Below are 18,655 nucleotides of genomic sequence, written 5' to 3' on the forward strand. Positions count from 1 at the left end.
GAGAGAGGCCAGGAATGGATCCTTCTCTCATAGCCTTCAAAAGGAACCAATGCTATGGACACTTTTATCTCAGACTTCTAACTTCTACAACTGCAAGACAAGCAATTTCTGTTGCTTAAGCCACCCAATCTGTGGTACTTAGTTGCAGGAGCCATAGCAAACCAGTTGGCTTAGAATGGGTGTATTAATCCATTCTCACACTGCTCTAAAGAAATACCTGAGACTGGGTAACTGATAAAGAAAAGAGGTTTAATTGGCTCATGGTTCTGCCAAGTTGTACAGGAAGCATAGTGGCTTCTGCTTCTGTAGAGGCCTCAGGAAGCTTCCAATCATGGCAGAAGGCAAAGGGGATGCAGGCACTTCACATGCCTGGAGCAGGAGAAAGAGAGAGAGAAGGGGGAGGTGCCACACACTTTCAAACGACCAGATCTCGCAAGAACTCACTATGGCAAGAACGGCACCAAGGTGGAATCTGCCCCCATGATCCAATCACCTCCCACCAAGCCCCACCTCCAACACTGGGGATGGCAATTCGACATGAAATTTGGGCAGCGACACAGATCAAGCCATATCTATGAGGAATAGAGATTTTTGTGCTTTTTGGTCATTGCTTTCTCCCTGGTTCCCAGAACAGGATTATGTTCTAGATGCTTAAGAAATATTTGCTAAATTATGTTGAGTTAATCTCATAATAACATAATTAAGGTCAACATTGACTATTTGTGTGATGTTAGTTTCTTCAAAATAATGTCTTCAAATAATTTCTCTGAAATAATAATTGCTGAAGTGGGAGAAGTTCTGCTTACTTGTGTCACTGAGTCCTCAGTGCAATTGCCTGGAGCTGAATGTGGTCCTGGCCCTGGCCCTGCCGTGTAGCAGAAGATCTATGCTCTTGGAGATGCTGTGATATAAACCAACTCAAGCTGGTTTAGAAAATGGAAGGATTTCTTTTTTATTTTTCCCCTAAGGAGTTAACAACAAAGTCATGGTAAGGGTAGGGGGTCCTTCTGGGCCACAGAAACAACTAGAAGCAGAGTTATTGATTTATTTATTTATCTAATTTTATTTTATTTTGAGACAGAGTCTCGCCCTGCCACCCAGGCTGGAGTGCATTGGTGAGATCTCAGCTCGCTGCAACCTCTGCCTCCTGGGTTCAAGTGATTCTCCTGCCTCAGCCCCCTGAGTAGCTGAGATTATAGGTGTCTGCTATAACACCCAGCTAATTTTTGTACCTTTAGTAGAGAAGGGGTTTCATCATGTTGGCCAGGCTGGTCTCAAACTCCTGACTTCAAGTGATCTGCCTGCCTTGGCCTCCCAAAGTGCTGGAATTACAGGCATGAGCCACTGTGTCTGGCTTAGAATCAGGGATTAAAATAGCACCAGGAATCTCTCTCTCTCTCTCTCTCTCTCTCTCTCTCTCTGTCTGAATTCTATATGTGCGTCTTTCTTCGTAGCAACTTCTTTCTTTCCTACTGTGTCATGCTGCACAGTGGCGTCCTCTATATGGCTGGCACTTGGCTGTTGGATTCTTTCCTTAGCTCCAATTTAGAAAACCTTGGAGAAACATTCTCATTCGTCTAGCTTGGGATGGGCGCTCTCTCTGGTCCCATCAACTGTAGCCTGACGACCGTGTACTCTTGCCCAGTGTAGTCAGGTGTTTACTCTGGCTCTATTAGCTGTGGTCAGGGGGACAGTCTATAGCATAGACATGGCCACCAGACACCATTGTTTTAATACTCATTGAAAGAAAAACTAGAAACCCATCACTGTTTATGCAGACCCTTTCTTTTTCTTGGGTTCCTATTCCTGCTTCGTAGTTGATTCGTTGGTCACTCATCACAGCCTGCACTCAAGAATCAACCATGTTGTACTTTATACTGATCCTTGTTAAGGAATCTGTCAAAGTCTCAGAAATGCCCAATTCTGTAACAAAGCCAGACCACCCTCTACAGGTCAGGGCCTGTGTCCACCACAGGCTAACCAGTCTAGATTTGGCCAAGAGCAGGGTTTGAAGAAAGAGGCACAACACAGCTGGGCAACCAGTAGGCGTCAGTACACTGTGTTGAATGAAAGGTTCTGAGCCAGAGCCCTGAAGCAAGTACCTGGGCAGGAACAATCACAGGACTCTCACCTCTCCAGCTGGGACTTGGGCCTGAGCTCAGTCCCCATGATGGCCCTTGGCGAACTTTCTCATCATACCCCTTTCTTCTCCTTTGGTGACTTCCTATGGCTGAATTCTACCTTTACTGCGTACAGGGTTGCTGTCTATCTCAAGCCCCTCCCTGTCACCTATTGTAAGCTCCATAAGGGCAGGCAGTCTTTTTCATTCTGCATGCCTGGCATCTAGCTCACTGCCTGGCATATAGTAGGTACTTGAATATATGAATAGGGTAATGGGTGATCAGGGCCTGGAAGAAGGTAGCAGGGGAATCTATACTAGACCCAGAGTCAGGAAAGGCATTCCCAAGAAATGGCATTAAATCTAGGGCCTGATGCTAGGGTGAGAATAGTCTGGGAGGAGGATAGGCACAGAGCTCCAGGGACTCTCCTTTCTCCTATTCTGCCTAGGGACCCGCTGCAAGCTGGTAGCACAGACACGGCCACTGGGGAACAACTTGCAGCATGTCCCTGGACAGGGAAGGAAATTAGTGGCAGAGCCAGGCCTAGACTTTGACTCTCCACACTCGCTGTCACAGCCAGGAGAGTCCCTGGTTTGGTTCTATTCCAGAAGGATTATAGTAGGTTGATGCTTCTTGAACTCCAATGTGGTTAAAATCATCACCAAACACTTCTACCCAATCAGAGGACTCCTACTGTTTGGTATTCCATAGACTCTCAAGAGGAAATTGTAATTGCCTATTAGTCATTTTGCAGCTGGTACCAAATTATGAAGGACAGCACACTCGTGTATGTGTGTGTGCGTGTGTGTGTGTGTGTGAGAGAGAGAGAGAGCAAGTCAAGAAGTGGATACTAAGATAATGCAGAATGGCTTAGAATAGTTGAGAAAATAAACAAGTGAAAAGATTGGTAAATAAGAAAACCATTGAGTCGTTTATTTGAATTATACAATTGATTCAGAATAGATTAAACACCACAAATGGATAGAGCTAATGCTCTTAAACCCCAAAAGAAAATGCTTTATCCACAGTGTTGGCAGTGTTGGTTCAGTGTTAATCCAAATACGATGTGAAGCTACCCAAATTCGAATTAAAGGGTTCTTAGTACAGCAAAAGCCAGGACAGAATAACGAGAATCCGCCATCCACCCAAAGCTAAAAAAATGCTGTGCATGGCTGAAACCCTTCTTTCCCAAGTGGAAACACCAACGCATTAACAAATATTTAATGGGACTTTCCATGTGTGAGGTACTCAGAGAAGTTTCCAAACTTAGCAACCCGTTTTGTGGCTGTCCTGAGAGATCCTTTCACATTTACTAATTGCACCTCAGATCCATTTGTTGATGAAAAGCACCATGCAGATGGAGGTCCTTTATCAAGATTTTACATCCCCGCCCTCTTGCTATTCGGCTTTGTTTTCCAACAGCATCCAAAAGTGGGGCATGAGCTCATGTTCCCCTCTGCTGCCCCTTGTTCCCTTCTTCCCTTTCTCCTGCCACCATTCAAGGGGTAGGTTTAGGTGATCTTAGCTACAGATTGTTCAGCCCAGTTGGACCCCTTTAAGAGTTCTCCTCACCCTTTTACACTGTTGGTGGGAAAGCAAATTAGTTTAACCATTGTGGAAGACAGTGTGGTGAGTCCTCGAAGACCTAGAACCAGAAATAATACAATTTTACCCAGCAATCCCATTACCAGGTATATACCAAAAGGAATATAAATCATTCTATTACAAAGATACATGCACGTATATGTTCATTGCAGTACTATTCACAATAGCAAAGACATGGAATCAACCCAAATGCCCATCAGTGATAGATGGGATAAAGAAAATGTGGTACATATACACCATGGAATACTATGCAGCCATAAAAAGGAACAAGATCGTGTCCTTTGCAGGGACATGGATGGAGCTGGAAGCCATTATCCTCAGCAAACTAACACAGGAACCGAAAACCAAACACTGTGTGTTCTCACTTATAAGTAGGAGCTGAACAATGAGAACACATGGACACAGGGAGTGGAACAATGCACACTGGGGCCTCTGAGCAGGTAGGAGAACGTTAGGAAAAATAGCTGACGCACGCTGGACTTAATACTGAGGTAATGGGTTGATAGGTGCAGCAAACCACCATGGCACATATTTACCTATATAACAAGCCTGCACATGGACCCCAAAAATTAAAATAAAAATTAAAAATTAAAAAAAAAGAGTTGTCCACTGCCTGAGCAACACAGGAGACTCCGTCTCTAAAAAACACTTTAAAAATTATCTGGACATAGTGGCTTGCGCCCGTAGTCTCAGCGACTCGGGAATCTGAGGCAGGAGGATTGCTTAAGCCTGGGAGTTTGAGGTCACAGTGAACTCTGATTGCATCACTGCGTGCCAGCCTGGGCAACAGAGTGAGACCCTGTCTCTAAAAAAAAAAAAAAAAAAAAAAAAATTGTCAAGCCGGGCATGGTGGCTCTCACCTGTAATCCCAGCACTTTGGGAGGCCAAGGCGGGTGGATCATCTGAGGTCAGGAGTTCGAGACCAGCCTGGCCAACATGGTGAAACCCCATCTCTACTAAAAATACAAAAATTAGCCGGGCATGGTGGCATCTGCCTGTAATCCCAGCTACTCAGAAGGCTGAGGCAGGAGAATCACTGGAACCCAGGAAAAGGAGGTTACAGTGAGCCAAGATCGTGCCACTGCACTCTGGCCTGGGTGACAGAGCAAGACTCCATCTCAAAAAAAAAAAAAAAAAGTTGTCCTGTGGCCTAGAAAGTTGTCCCTCCACTACAGAGTCCCCTGGAGGACACCTAGGACTCAAGGACTCCCTTATCATAAAATGACACATCTGCACAGAGCAGTAATTTGATGAATGAGTCTTTCTGACTCCCCTGTAGACTCGCAGCATTGCTTCCCAGGCCAGGTTCTGGAACACATCATCCTATTCCCCTATCCATACTGCCCTCTGACAACAAGTATCTGAAATATTTTGGTCTGGATTCCTATCTCAGGCAGACACCTAGAGTTTTAGAAGCCATCAAGTTGAGTATTGTTGTTAGAGGTGGCACTAGAACCCAGAAGCCAAACCCTCAAGGGAAAGGTGTGACCAGGGACCACACAGTGGATGTTTCAGTGACTGATGGAAAGCTCGTTACAACCAAGTGACATCTGTTCACCAGGTATGGTAGACTGAATAATGGCTTTCAAATATATCCGGTCCTAATCTCTGAAACCTGTAAATATTACATCATTTGGAAAAAATACATTTGCAGATGAGATTACATTAATTATCCTGAAATGAGGGAGATTATCTGGATTAGCCGGGCCCTAAATGCAATCACATTTATCCCTGAAAGGGAAGACCGAGGTAGATTTTACACACACACAAACACACACACACACACACACACAGAGGAGAGGGTGATATGAAGATAGAGGCAGAGATTAGAATGATGTGTCCACAAGTCAAGGAATGCTTGCAGCTCCTAGAAACCAAAGGAGACAAGAACAGATTCTCTCTGGAGCCTCCAGAGATAGTATGGCCCTGCCAAACCTTGATTATGGCCCGGTGATCATGATTTCAGACTGCTGCCTTCTGGAATAGTGAGGGAATACATTTCTGTTGTTTTGACTCACCTGGTTTGTGGTGGTGCTTTGTTAGGGCAGGCACAGGAAACTAACACACCAGGTACAGAACATAAAGAGAGGCGTCATGTGTGAGAGACACGCCTTTCTCATTTGGCCTTTCCCAGAATTAGGTGTGGCTGGTAAATCTCAGTGCTTGATGTCGGATATTGATTGCTTGAGACAGGGGAGAATGACGTGCGAGGCTTTGTAAATCCAATGAGTCAACCGGGGGCAGGCAGTTGGTCGTGGAGATGTCTAGGTAAGCTGCCTGTGACCATGACCGGGTTAAGCTAACACTTCTGTTAGAACACGTGCTTCATACAAACAGTCCAGACAGACCTAGATGTGATCTCCTAGGTCTACAAACTCCTACAAAGCAGGAGACCACTGTGATATTAGGTTGGTGCAAAAGTAATTACACTTACTGCCATTTAAAAGTAATGGCAAAACTGCAATTACTTTTGCACCAATGTAATGTAATCACAGAGCTGGAACAGCGGTTAGTGCCTACTTCCTTCCGCCCATCTGTGTGACAAAGTCCCAGGGTTACACAGCCAGCCAGGAGGGAGCCTCCCCTGGCGCCTGTGAGTCTCATGACTCCTAGTTCCCTGTTGGTTTTCTTTCTGGTTCTGCCTACCTGCTATCGACCCGTCATTCATGAAAATTGGGTGCCTCTGTTTCTAGGGAGCTGTATAGAGCCTAGACAAGTTCAAATCATCCCAAAGGACTTAGAGTGGGTCGGAATCAACACAATCAATGTCCCTGACATGGCCCCTCCATATGCTCTACAGGAGTTGGGAGCGTGCGCTTCCACCCGATATTGTTGTCTCCAAATTCTTCTCTTCTCGCCTTCCCCGCCCCGTGGTCAGCCTCCCATTCTGCATGTCTAGCGAAAGGGTGTCTCACCTTGATCATGAGAAAGAGCGGTCCCAGCGCCAGGAGAAGCGGGAGCAGCCCAGGAAGGGGCTTTTAGGGCCCTGAGAACTGAGGCATGGAGTGGCCATGTGCAGTTTTTAGAACACAGCTGGCAGGACACCTCGGCTCCTCTTCACCAGACACTAAAATCAAGAGAAGCATCAGAAGTTTTGGAGTTCTCACTGTTCTTGCCCCAGGGCCGCAGAGCCTCAGCTACCTGCTCCTCCCACAAGATCCAGATAACTCTCAGCCTGCCTGGAGGGGTCCTTATTTTTCTAGGCCCCCAGGGGTTCTCAACCCTAGACACATTAAAAATATCTGAGTATTTTTAAATAATCCCAATGCCTGAATCCCTCTCCTAGAGACTCCTATTTATTTATTTATTTATTTATTTATTTATTTATTTATTTATTTCCAGACAGGGTCTCGCTCTGTCACCCAGGCTGGAGTGCAGTGGTGTGATCTTGGCTCACTGCAACCTCCGCCTCCCAGGTTCAAGCAATTCTCTTACCTCAGTCTCCCAAGTAGCTGGGATTGTAGGTGCCTGCAACTATGGCCGGAGAAGTTTTTGTATTTTTGGTTGAGACGGGGTTTCGTCATGTTGGCCAGGCTGGTCTCAAACTCCTGACCTCAAGTGATCTGCCTACCTCAGCCTCCCAAAGTGCTGGCATTACAGGCCACTCCAGGAGATTCTAATGTGCAACCAAGATTGAGAACTCTTGAGCTGTCTGGCCTTCAGACTTTTTATTTTGCATTCCCTCTCAGCAAATCATGAAAAGCCATGTTCCCCGGCATCATAGTTTAAATAATTTAAAGTGGTTGCATGGAATATTATTTCTAACCTATTATACATAACTATGAACAGTTTTAAACAAAGCCATTTTAAATTTATTTAAAAACATATCCAATGATATCTAAACATCATAGTGATTTGATATCTATTATCCATTTAAAAATACATAAACAAGCTGGGTGCAGTGGCTCACACCTGTACTCCCAGCACATCGGGAGGCCGAGGCAAGTGGATTACTTGAGCAAGACTTCATCTCAAAAAATAAAAGAAAAAAGATACATAAAGAAGCTCCTTTATAGTAGTCTAAAATTTGACACTACTTTTTTTCTCCTTGAACTCATATTTTTATTGCCTTTCCCTAATGTATTTTTATACTCCAATGCCTGTTGCCCATCCTGTTTTACTTCTCTGCCACAAAAATATCTACGTAAATTGAAAATTTTGTAAATAAGACTTTTTTCCTGCATCCTTAAGCCCTAAGTGTTAAAATATTTCTTCTTGGTTATCATGAATGTCACTAGTCATACCCATTAATCAGCATAACATAAAAATATCACAAGTTATTGAACATGAATATAATTTTTAAATAGGAAAAGTAAAATTGCATTTGAAATGAATTTCTCAATGAGCTAGATGAAAGTGTTTGTGTTTTCCAATAAGCTCATGTATATGGGAATGAATGAGACAGAGTTAGGAACAATTTTATTTTTATCCTTAATTTTATAGATTCAGGTGCTGGGAAACATTTGGTTACATAAATAAGTAGGAGGAAAGAGAAAAATTTCTCTTATGTTAGCAACACTCAATTCTCTAAGCTGCTTCTAAAGTATCTGCCAAAAATCATATTTTCCATCTCTCAGTTGACAGTTCAATTAAGTACTCCTTCAATTTTGCTCAAGGCAAGGAACTAGAAACCATTTGACTTGCAGAAGGATTTGTTACTCAGTCATTAGAACCACTCATTTCTCTTACTCTCTAGGAAGTACACCAAAAAGCTTTACCAAGACTTGCCAAGTGATTCTTAATTATAACAGTTACTTTGGAAGCATGTTTTCATACCTGGTATATTCAGAAAAGGTTGGAAAGCCTGAAATATCATTAATTCCAATTCTTGTTTATAACATAATTTTAAAATCTATACTTTTTAAACTACGTACTTGAACATGTGGGCTCACCCCACCCTGCCCTCCAGTTTCAGTCATTCAATGTACAGAAAATGTCTGCTGTGTAATCAAAATAGCAAGGCTGGGTCTCATTGTCAAAACAGACTTACTTTCTGTTAGAAAATGTACAGCTTTGCCAGGCACAGTGGCTCATGTCTGTAGCCCCAGCACTTTGGGAAGTTGAAGTGGGCAGATTGTTTGAACCCAGGAGTTCGAGACCAGCCTGGGCAACATAGTAAGACCCCCATTTCTTTCTTTCTCTCTCTCTTTTTTTTTTTGAGACAGAGTCTTGCTCTGTCACTCAGGCTGGAGTGCAGTGGCACAACCTTGGCTCACTGCAACCTCTGCCTCCTGGGTTCAAGCAATTCTCCTGCCTCAGCCTCCCGAGTAGCTAGGATTACAGGCACCTACCACCACGTCTGGCTAATTTTTATATTTTTAGTAGGGACGGGGTTTCACCATGTTGACCAGTCTAGTCTCAAACTCCTGACCTCGCGATCTGCCCACCTTGGCCTCCCAATTTCTACAAAAATAACATTTAGCCAGGTGTGGTGGTGTGTGCTTGTAGTCCCAGCTACTCAGGAGGCTGAGGTGGGAGGATCACTTGAGCCCAGGAGGCCAAGGCTGTAGTGAGCTGCGATCTCGCCACTGCACTCCAGCCTGGGTGACAAAGTGAGATCCTGTCTTAAAAAAGAGAAAAAAGTGTTCAACTTTATTTTTTAACGGAAATCTTTCTGTTGACTTGCATCCTCCATGATGGCATCCTTGCATTTCTGACTGAGACAGGGAGTGCTGGGCCATGGAGCCCCACCATGAATGTCTGGGTGACAGTGTAATGGGGTCCAAGTGAAGGAAGGCTCAGCTCTGTCAGGGCAATGGCTTTGTGCCCATGGGATCCACCTTAGGAGGGCTGCAGTCTTTGACAGCCAGGGCAGGGGGTAGTTTATGGTGGAAGAAGGGACCCGTGTTTGGGTGGGTTCTCCAAGAAACAGATCCACAACGAGCTTACACACGCAGAGACTTGGCATGCAAAGATTTCATTAGAGGAATCAAGGATGAGAGAAAGCGAAGGTGGGGTGGCGGTGCTGAGGAAGGCTGGGACCAGTCAGATGGCAGTGTGAGTGCCAGGCTGCATGAAGGAGAGAGGGTGGAAGCATCCTAGGCTGCCATGCACCCTCAGGAAGTTTCAGCAAGGCCACCAGGGAATTTGCGAGTCAAGGCTGGCCATCAGAGGTGCCCTGAGTCTTCCAGGAGCAGGTCTGCCTCAGTTTCCCAGTCACATTCAGCAGTTGGCTGAGAGCAGCTCATGGTGATGGAATCATGCACATTTGTGCCAATGGATTTCAGAGGGCAGGAACTGGGACTCCTGAGTCAACTGAGCTCCCTGGAGCTAGAGTTCTGTGAGGAGTCTTCTCATAGCCACTCCAGGAAATGTTTGAATGAAACTTGGCATCACTTCTGCCGCCCTGGTCTTGAACAGATGTGAAACAAGAGCATGACGACATGGACAAAACACCATGGTTCGTGCATTAGCCACAATGTACTTAAGATGGAACCAATCATGGGCTTGTAGTATCTTGATTGAAGAAGGCCAATGCTAATATTTCACATTGTTCTTGTTTGGCAGCTGGGATGGTTTTAATACCCCTGGGGCAACGTTCATACTCAGATGCTGGAGAAGTGAAAGGGATCTCTATTTTGCACGGTGGGACAGGGGAGATTATAAACGGGCAGAAGGAAAAGGACTCCTTTTACATAAACTAGGACATCCCTGTGTAGAGGTTCCCATGGACATCCCAGAGGGGCAGTGTCAGTTTGGGTCAGTCTGCTTCTTAAGAAGGAGACACTAAGATGGAATTAGATACACAAGAGATTTATTGACTGGGGGACACATCTGTGAAAGGTAAAGAGAATGCCTTCAGAGTACAGCTCAGACCTGATACCTGTGGGAGGATGGAGGGGAGGAAAGTGGCATGGGGAGAAGGAATCTCAGGAAGCCCAGCAGATGGGGATCTTCAAGGCAAAGGAGCATTCACTCTGCTCAGTGATGGGCTGGGAGCAGCTTGAGGAGTGCAGTGGGGGTGCTGGGGGCTCAGTGTGAGGGCTGAAACGGATCAGAATATGCAGAACGCTGTACACCAGTTTCTCTCCGTGTGGCAGGTTGTCTTGAAGGGAGATTAGAGCAGCATACTTTGTGGCTGTACAGTGTTCCCTCCTGGGGACGTCTCTTTCCTCCCATTGCCTCCATCTCCCTCTCCCCACACTGTGCGGATTCTTAGTCTCTTCTCTCCTTCAGGCCTCAGCATCCCCTCTCCCTGGTCTGTCCAACTCTCCCGCACCCCAGCCTCCATTTGTGTCGTGAAAATCTATGGGCCCCATCCAGGTGCACAGAAGTCACAGCTAGGAACACTCCTACCCGCTCTGCTGTGTGGGGGTGGAGAGGAGAGCCCTGAGCCCTGAGGATGGAGGCATGGAGAAAAGAAATTGGGATGGTCTTGACTCACTTTTCTTTTCTCTTTCTGATTTTCCTTTGTCAGCCTTGGACAACTGAAAATAAGCTGGTCCTCTGGCACCGTGAGGGATAATCTCTGCCATTAACCTCCCCTGGCCTGCAAGAGATGTCCTTCCTGCAGGCACAACAGTGGGACAACACGTTGCTAATAGAGTCAGTAACCTGAATTGCATTACAAAAGGCTCCGGTAAATTAGCCTTGGGAAATGCCCTGCCCACTTGCTGGGTATATTTTTCCTTGTATGTAGCAGGGGGAAGAGGGAAGGGCTGTCCAGCTCCCAAGCAACTCCTGAAACTCTGTCTTCCATTCAGAAGGCTGGACTTTGCATCACTCAACTTTGGTTCTTTTCACGTTCCCAATTCTAACCCTAAATAGATTTAATACAAAATAAACCGCACCCCGAATTAAAATAGTATATTATTTGTGCTTTACAGGAGTCTCAGAAATCACTTTCAATAATCTCTGTATAAAGTTTTAAAACCCTAAACTAGAGTTAAACTTGTGGAAAAGAAAGGAAGAAGTGAAGGGTTAACATCAATTCACAGTAGGTATTTAACTTTGTAATAATACTGCTGAATTTCTTTCCTTATAAAAAAAGCATGCATTTACAATCCTTGATGATCACAACTCCCTTGGTTATAAAATTAAGTTTATGACATGTATTACTGATAACTTTAAAATGAGGCATCTAGAGCCCAGAGTGATTAAGCAACTTACTCAAGGTCACACAGGAAGTGATTAGGAAAGCTGGAACTACTGCTCTTTGGCCTTTTGGATCAGACCTCTATGCTGAAAAAGAATCCTGAGTTTCAAGTCTGGAAGATGAGGAAGGAAGCCGTGATGTTTGGGGACAGAGTGTGCCTTCTATAGCTCAAGATAAAATTCTGTTCTAGGAAGCAGCTCAGATTTCTTCAATACCAAGATTTGATCCCAAGTCAATGACCAATAAAAGCTTATTATCTGCAACAATGTCAGACTCTGGCCCAAGAGTTTAATCTTTGTAATCACATATTCTATACATTATTCAAGAAAGAAAGGTCCAGAAAAGCATCCCTAAAGACTCAAATATTCCAAGGAGCAAAAAATATAGACAAGGCAAAGCACCAAAGACTCCTAACGGTGGAAATAGCTGTCAGATGTTATGGGGAAGGGAGCTGATGGGTTCCCACAGAGTATTAACAAACCATGAAGAAGTCCCTTAGCCTTCGGACCTGGAGTTCTCAACCCTGGCCGCACATTAGAATCACCTGGGAAGGTTCTGAAACTCCCAATACCCAAGACATACCCAGGACCATTTCTATCAGAATCTTCCAGTGATGGAAGCCTGGCGTTGGAAAGTCTGTAAGGCTCCCAGCTGACTCAAATGTGTAGCCAAGGTTAAGAACCATGACTCTAGGACCTAACACGTAAGTGCTTAGTAAGTATTGTTGAATGAATAGACAGATGAATGAATATCAGCAACAGAACTGAAAAAAGAAGAAACAATTAAGAAACTAAATTTGATGTTATTTACTCAGATGGCAGACCCTGAGGTCCTCACTCAAAATGCGTATGCTGTTCATGCAGAAGCAGTTCTATGAAGTTTGGATGTCAAGATTCTCAGCTCACAACAGAGATGAGAAGAGAAGATTGTTCTCTGTGGGGCGGAGTCACCAACAGCAGCAGGAAGGACACATGTGACAGCCTGAAAGACAAGTAAGAAATGCAAATCCTACTGCTATGGTTGCATGTGTCCCCTCAAATTCGTGTGCTGGCAACTGAATCCCCAATGCTAGTGTTGAGAGGTGGGTGGTGTTAATCACCTTTAAGAGGTGATCAGGTCATAAGGCTCTGCCCTTATAAATGGATTAATGTCGTTAGGGTGGGAGAGGGTTAGTTATCACAGGAGTGGGTTCCTCATAAAAAGGATGAATTTGGCATCCTTCCCCTTTCTCTTTCTCACATGTACTCTATCGTCCTTCCACCTTCCACCATGGGATGACCAGCAAGGCCCTCACCAGATTGTAGCCTTTTTGACCTGGGTCTTCCCAGCCTCCATAACTGTGAGAGATAAATCTTTGTTCTTTATAAATTACCCAGTCTTTGGTATTCTATTATAACAACACAGACTAAGACACCTATAAAGCAGGAGACAGAACTCAACCAAGAGTTGTCTGGGACCGTTTAATACCAGGGCAAACTGACCTGCCCAGCCCAGTTTCCCTGGAGGCGTCATTGTATTAGCAGGACAGTGCAGTTAATTGGTGTTTGGGTGCCTGCGTCACCCAGTGGAGGTGAAGTTCTGTTCTGTCTACGCTGTGTAAGAACTCACAGGAGGATGGGCAGAGCACTCGACTTCCTCAGCACTGGATGTCACAGACTGCCCTCACTAGAACTGCATCTGGTTTTGGAAGCCTGGGTGGGTTTAATAGTTGGTAAAAGCAGCACGTTAAAGTTGGCAGCAGAAACTGCCTCCTAGGAGAATCACTTCCTAAGAGGGGAATATGAAATTTCTCATTGAGGCAGCCTGTCCCCTTCTGTCCTTTTGTCAGGGAAAGTTTTTCTCTGGGAGAAAGCAAAGGTGGCGCTAGGGGTGCATAGACCTCTGTGGAGAGAAAACCTGAATTGGGCAAAGTGGTCCTATTACAGATTTCTTAGACTGAGGAATTAAGCTTTTTCTTGGTTTTGCAAATTCCGCGTCTCTTTTGGCAGACATTTGTTATTAGAAGAGATCTGTACTTTCTCAGCAGGGAGTGACATTGCTCTGTGTCCTTAAGATACTGCCTGTTCTGGGGAGTTGGGTATGTTCTCCAACAAGCTGGAGACCTACATCTGTGTTTCCGTGGGAACAGGAGGCCTCTGCAGACTTGAACTTGACCTCACACTGAAGGAAAGTCTGGGTGAAGGAAGTGGACTATCCTAGTGGCAGTCATTTAAGTCTGAGTGCCCCAGAACACAGGGATATTGGGTACTTACCGGTGCCACTTCATTTGTGCCACTCAAGGCCGTAATGCAAGCTCGGGGAGGAGGCAGTACCCCGAGAAAAGAGACCATCCTGCTGACAAGCCTACTAAGCTGATTCTAGGTCGGTAAATGAAAACTTGAAAGGTGAACTTCAGACTGGGGAAGGCCGCGGGGAAAGGGACTCATGTCTGTTTTTCTGGGCCCCAAGGCAGTGCAGGCAATGTGGGGCTGGCACTGCATCGGGAAGACAGTTAAGTGCCAAACATGGTGAGGAACTCTGGGGCTGGGTCCAGGCTGGAAGCTCAGGGCCACATCTCTTTGGAAGTATCAGCTGTTCTTTGGGTTGTATTTCCTTTTTTCTGGCCCCTGAACAATATATCAAGGAAGTTTGGCTGCAAGTAACTGCCTGGCCCCTAAGATGCTTTGGGGAGAATGGGGAAGGCAGGTCCCACATTGGAAGGGAGCATCAAAGATGACGAGAGAGTTGCTATAAGCAGGGGTCACCAGCAGAGGGCAGAGGGCAGAGGTGCCCAACGGAGCAGAGAGCGCTCAACGGCCTTGAGCGGCAAAGGGTGCAGTGGGATCGCAGTCAAAATGCAGGCTGAGGGGGACCTGGGCATGCGGGCGGCAGCGCCAGGGCGCTTACAGAACTCTTTAGAGAACAATCTGAAGGGCGCCAATCCCTGACAATTAGCAAGTCAGGATCGAGGCCCATATAATTCGAGTATTTCATGGAAACAATCTCTAACTACAGTTGGCTCTTCAACATGTGGGGAACACTGGGGATTGAAGACTTGTGGTCAGAAATTCTATCCACCAGCTCCCAGCTGTGGGACTTCAGGCGGAGCACCCGCGCCTCCCAGTCTCAGCGCCTCACACGACCAACAGGTGCCTGACATTTACCCTCCATACCTCTTGAGGTTGTTTTTTTTTGAGACGGAGTCTCGCTGTGCTCCCAGGCTGGAGTGCAGTGGCGTGATCTCGGCTCACTGCAAGCTCCGCCTCCCGGGTTCACGCCATTCTCCCGCCTCAGCCTCCCAAGTAGCTGAGACTACAGGCGCCCACCACCACGCCCGGCTAGTATTTTTAGTAGAGACGGGGTTTCTAAGTAGCAAAGGTAAGAAAGCTCACGTATATTTTGTAAATAGTAAAATACTTTGCAGACTTAACAAATTATTTTATCTTGGAAAGGTTTTCCAACTGAAATGATGAACCAGGTTAAACATTTTTTGACTTTTACCTGTGACCCTAACAGGCACTCCGGGGGATTCCATCTGGCAAGTGTGGGAAACACACACCTCTCCTGGTCCACTGGCCTCCCATGGAGGGAGGGACGGTCCCTAGGAGGCAGCCCATAGATCTGGGGAGGAGCTGTGGGGTGGCACACTCATCTCTGACTTACAGGAAAAACAGAGGCTGTCTGTAAAGCAAATAAAATGCAGAAAATGCAGCTCAGCATATAACTAAGATAACCAAGCAGAGAAAAATATTTTTTAAGTCACAAATTGGCAGTTTAAGGAATATTAACATTCTGAGGGAAAATTCAGGAGACAGTTGATGAATCCACAAGTTCTTACTCAATTAACTTTAATTGGCTAGTATCTGATAGGCAGCTGTTTTAGGCAGGGTACTATGGAAGTTATAATGTTAAACAGAAAAAGATGTTGGCTTTGCCCTTAAGGAACCATATGTATGTATGTATTTATTTTTTTTAGAGACCGGGTCTTGCTCTGGCATCCACGCTGGAGTGCAGCAGCATCATTACAGCTCACTGCAGCCTCGAACTCATGGGCTCAAGCAGTCTTAACACCTCAGCCTTCCAAGTAGCTGTGACTCCAGGTGTGTACCATCATGCCCAAGTAATTTTTAAAATTTTTGTAGAGACAGAGTCTTGCTATGTTGCCCACATTGGTCTCAAACTCCTGGTCTCAAATGATCCTCCTGCCTCAGCCTCCCAAAGTGCTGAGATTACAGGAGGAGCTGCAATTTTGGGAAGAGAGAAATTTACATGTGCAAGAGCAGCAGTAGGCCAAACATGAGCCATGAGATCCTACACCTATGCCATCCAATATGGGAGCAGGCCATGAGCCACATGTGGCCAGTGAGCTCTAGAAATTCAGGCCACTTTGAGAGGTGCTGCACATGTAACACTCCAGAGTCCAAAAGCTTGGTACAAAAAAAGAGAATGTAAAATGTCTCATTAATCAATTTCACACTGATTACATGTTGGAGTGATATTTTTAGTATATTGGGTTAGATAAAATATATTAGTAAGTTTTTTTTTTTAAAAAATGCTTTTCAATAGATAAACATCAGTTATCTGATACATTTATTTATATGGGATCCTCCTACCCAAATAAGCTTTAATTAGATGTTGTTGTGCTCCTGTTAAATTCAATTCTGTGGAGTTTAGCACCATTGCCAAGAGCCTCCTTCCTAGCACATCTCTTCTTCCTCCTTTAGCGGCAGTTCTCAAAATGTAGTTAGAAGGCAGACTCTGTTTTCACCTGAATTTAATCTAAATCTGATTCCAATCAAGATCCAGATAAAATGCTTGTTACTTATCCCAGGAGCTAGTTTCCCAGATTCAGGGAGTAACATAAAACACCTGCCTAACAATAGCAGAATTCTAATATTTTGAATGCCCTGGGCCAGGGACACTTTTGTCACTATTCGGTTTCTGCCACCAATGAAAACTCCTTCTCCTTAGCTACCTGGTATGGATGGTTGACTAACTGGTTGACTGTGTAGAGTCTTTGAAGCTTCCTGAGGATGTGTACCACTCAGTCATACCTTCACTGTGCTTACAAGAGCACCTGTTGCGTATGTAGTTGGTGCCCCACAAGTAGTTGTATTGATAAATTCTAAATGTTGCTATTCTTTAGAAAAGCTAAAGTCCAGCTCCTGAAAGAAGGCTGGAGGCTAATGTTTTCTCTTTCAAATGATTAGTGACGAAAAGTGAGCCCTTTGGAGATTCTGATTTTATTCTGCTTATAAAAGCAGCGCTACACTTGAACTTCACTGGATAGGGCAGATTGTATGCAGGTCCTGATAAAATCCCCCCACACTTTCCCTCCTTTCTAGGCTGACCTGCCCTGCCTGCAGCCTACGAGCCACCCCCTTCTTTTCCCACGCATGGTCCAAAGCTACGAGCTCTCAGAGTTTTTCCTTTTTGCAGCACGAGATGACACAAAGATAGGTTCTGGCAGCTGCAGGTACGTTCACCTCAGCAATTCTAGAAAATGCCTTGTAATTACAAAGCAGAAAGCACGCAGTCTGAGGGGGCTGGAGAACTAAGTCTTCACATAACAAAATCCGCTTCCCTTTGGCATTGTGTATCTTCCAGTGTGGTGGGGAAATGAGAGTGCTTTGAATAGCTGACCAGATGAATTTTAAACCAGAATTGGTAAAAATTGGACTATTAGAGATTTTGAGCATTTTCTTGTGGATTTATTGGCCATTTGTGCATCTTTTGTGAAGTGTCTGTTGAGGTTTTTGTGCCATTTTAAATCGGGTTATTTGTCTTTTTATTGTTGGCTTGTATGCATTCTTTAAAACTTGAGATGTAATTAAAGCCTAAAAGCATTCTTTATATATTTTGGATACAAGTCATTTGTCAAATATATGTGTTCCAAGCATTTTTTTTTCCCAGCCCAGTGGTTTGGCGTCTCTTTTCATGAGCTGAAATTTTACATTTTGATAAAATCCAATTTTTTTTATGGTTAGTGCTTTTTGTGTTCTGTCCAAGGACTCTGCCCACCCCAAGGTCATGAAGTTATTATGCTGTATTAGAATAATTTTGTGGCTGTAGTTATTACATTTAGGTGTATGTTCTATTTTGAATTAACTTTTATTAACGGAGTGAGATAGGGATTGGAGTTCAATTTTTTCCACACATGTATCCAGTTGTTCCAGCAATATTGTTAAAAAGACTTTCCTTTCCCCATTGAATTAGCGCCAACAACTGGAAGCAATCCAAATGTCCAGATATAGGTAAATGGATAAACACATTTTAGTCTTTTCAGTAAAATAATGGAATAATGAAATACATTCCATCATTGGATTCTAATTCCAATAATAGAATACATTCATGGAACAATGGAATATATTCAGCAGTTTTTTAAAGAGCAAACTATAAATATATGCAACAAACTGAATGAATCTCAAAGACATTATTTGAATGAAAGGAGCTAAAAGCAAAAGAGTTCTTACTGTATGCTTCTACATACGTGAAATCCTAAAACAGACACAACTGATTCTATAGTAACAGAAAGAAAATCAGCAGTTGCCTGGTTGAGGGTAGGGATGGAAACTTTTCAGGCATGATGAAAATGTTCTATATCTTGTTTTGAGTGTTGGTTACTTGCACATTTACAATTGTCAAAGTTTATTCATTTGAAACATCTAAGAGCTATACATTTCATTGTGTGTTAATGACACCTCCACTTAAAATATATTTAAAGAAAAAAAAAGGATCAGAATGTGAACCTTCCTAGACTGTACCCAATAAATAGCAAAATTCCTCTCTCTCCACAGATGCCTTGCTATTGAAGGCTGGGAAAGGAAGATGAAACTGTGCAGAGCCCTTGACTTCT

At 44.4% G+C, this 18,655-nt stretch overlaps 1 long non-coding RNA gene across 1 annotated transcript; it reads right to left on the reverse strand.

Annotated features, from left to right (window-relative positions):
* Positions 1-1,256: 1,256 nt before the first annotated feature.
* Positions 1,257-14,964, reverse strand: LOC108583111. The gene is made up of 4 exons (XR_001897414.3): positions 14,073-14,964; positions 12,631-12,801; positions 6,641-6,792; positions 1,257-3,765 (listed from the first exon to the last, which is right to left on the reverse strand). It is a non-coding gene; the product is annotated as an uncharacterized LOC108583111 (long non-coding RNA).
* Between the last annotated feature and the right edge of the window lie 3,691 nt (positions 14,965-18,655).

The sequence above is a fragment of the Papio anubis genome, chromosome 19 (genome assembly GCF_008728515.1).
Source record: "Papio anubis isolate 15944 chromosome 19, Panubis1.0, whole genome shotgun sequence".
NCBI lineage: Eukaryota > Metazoa > Chordata > Mammalia > Primates > Cercopithecidae > Papio > Papio anubis.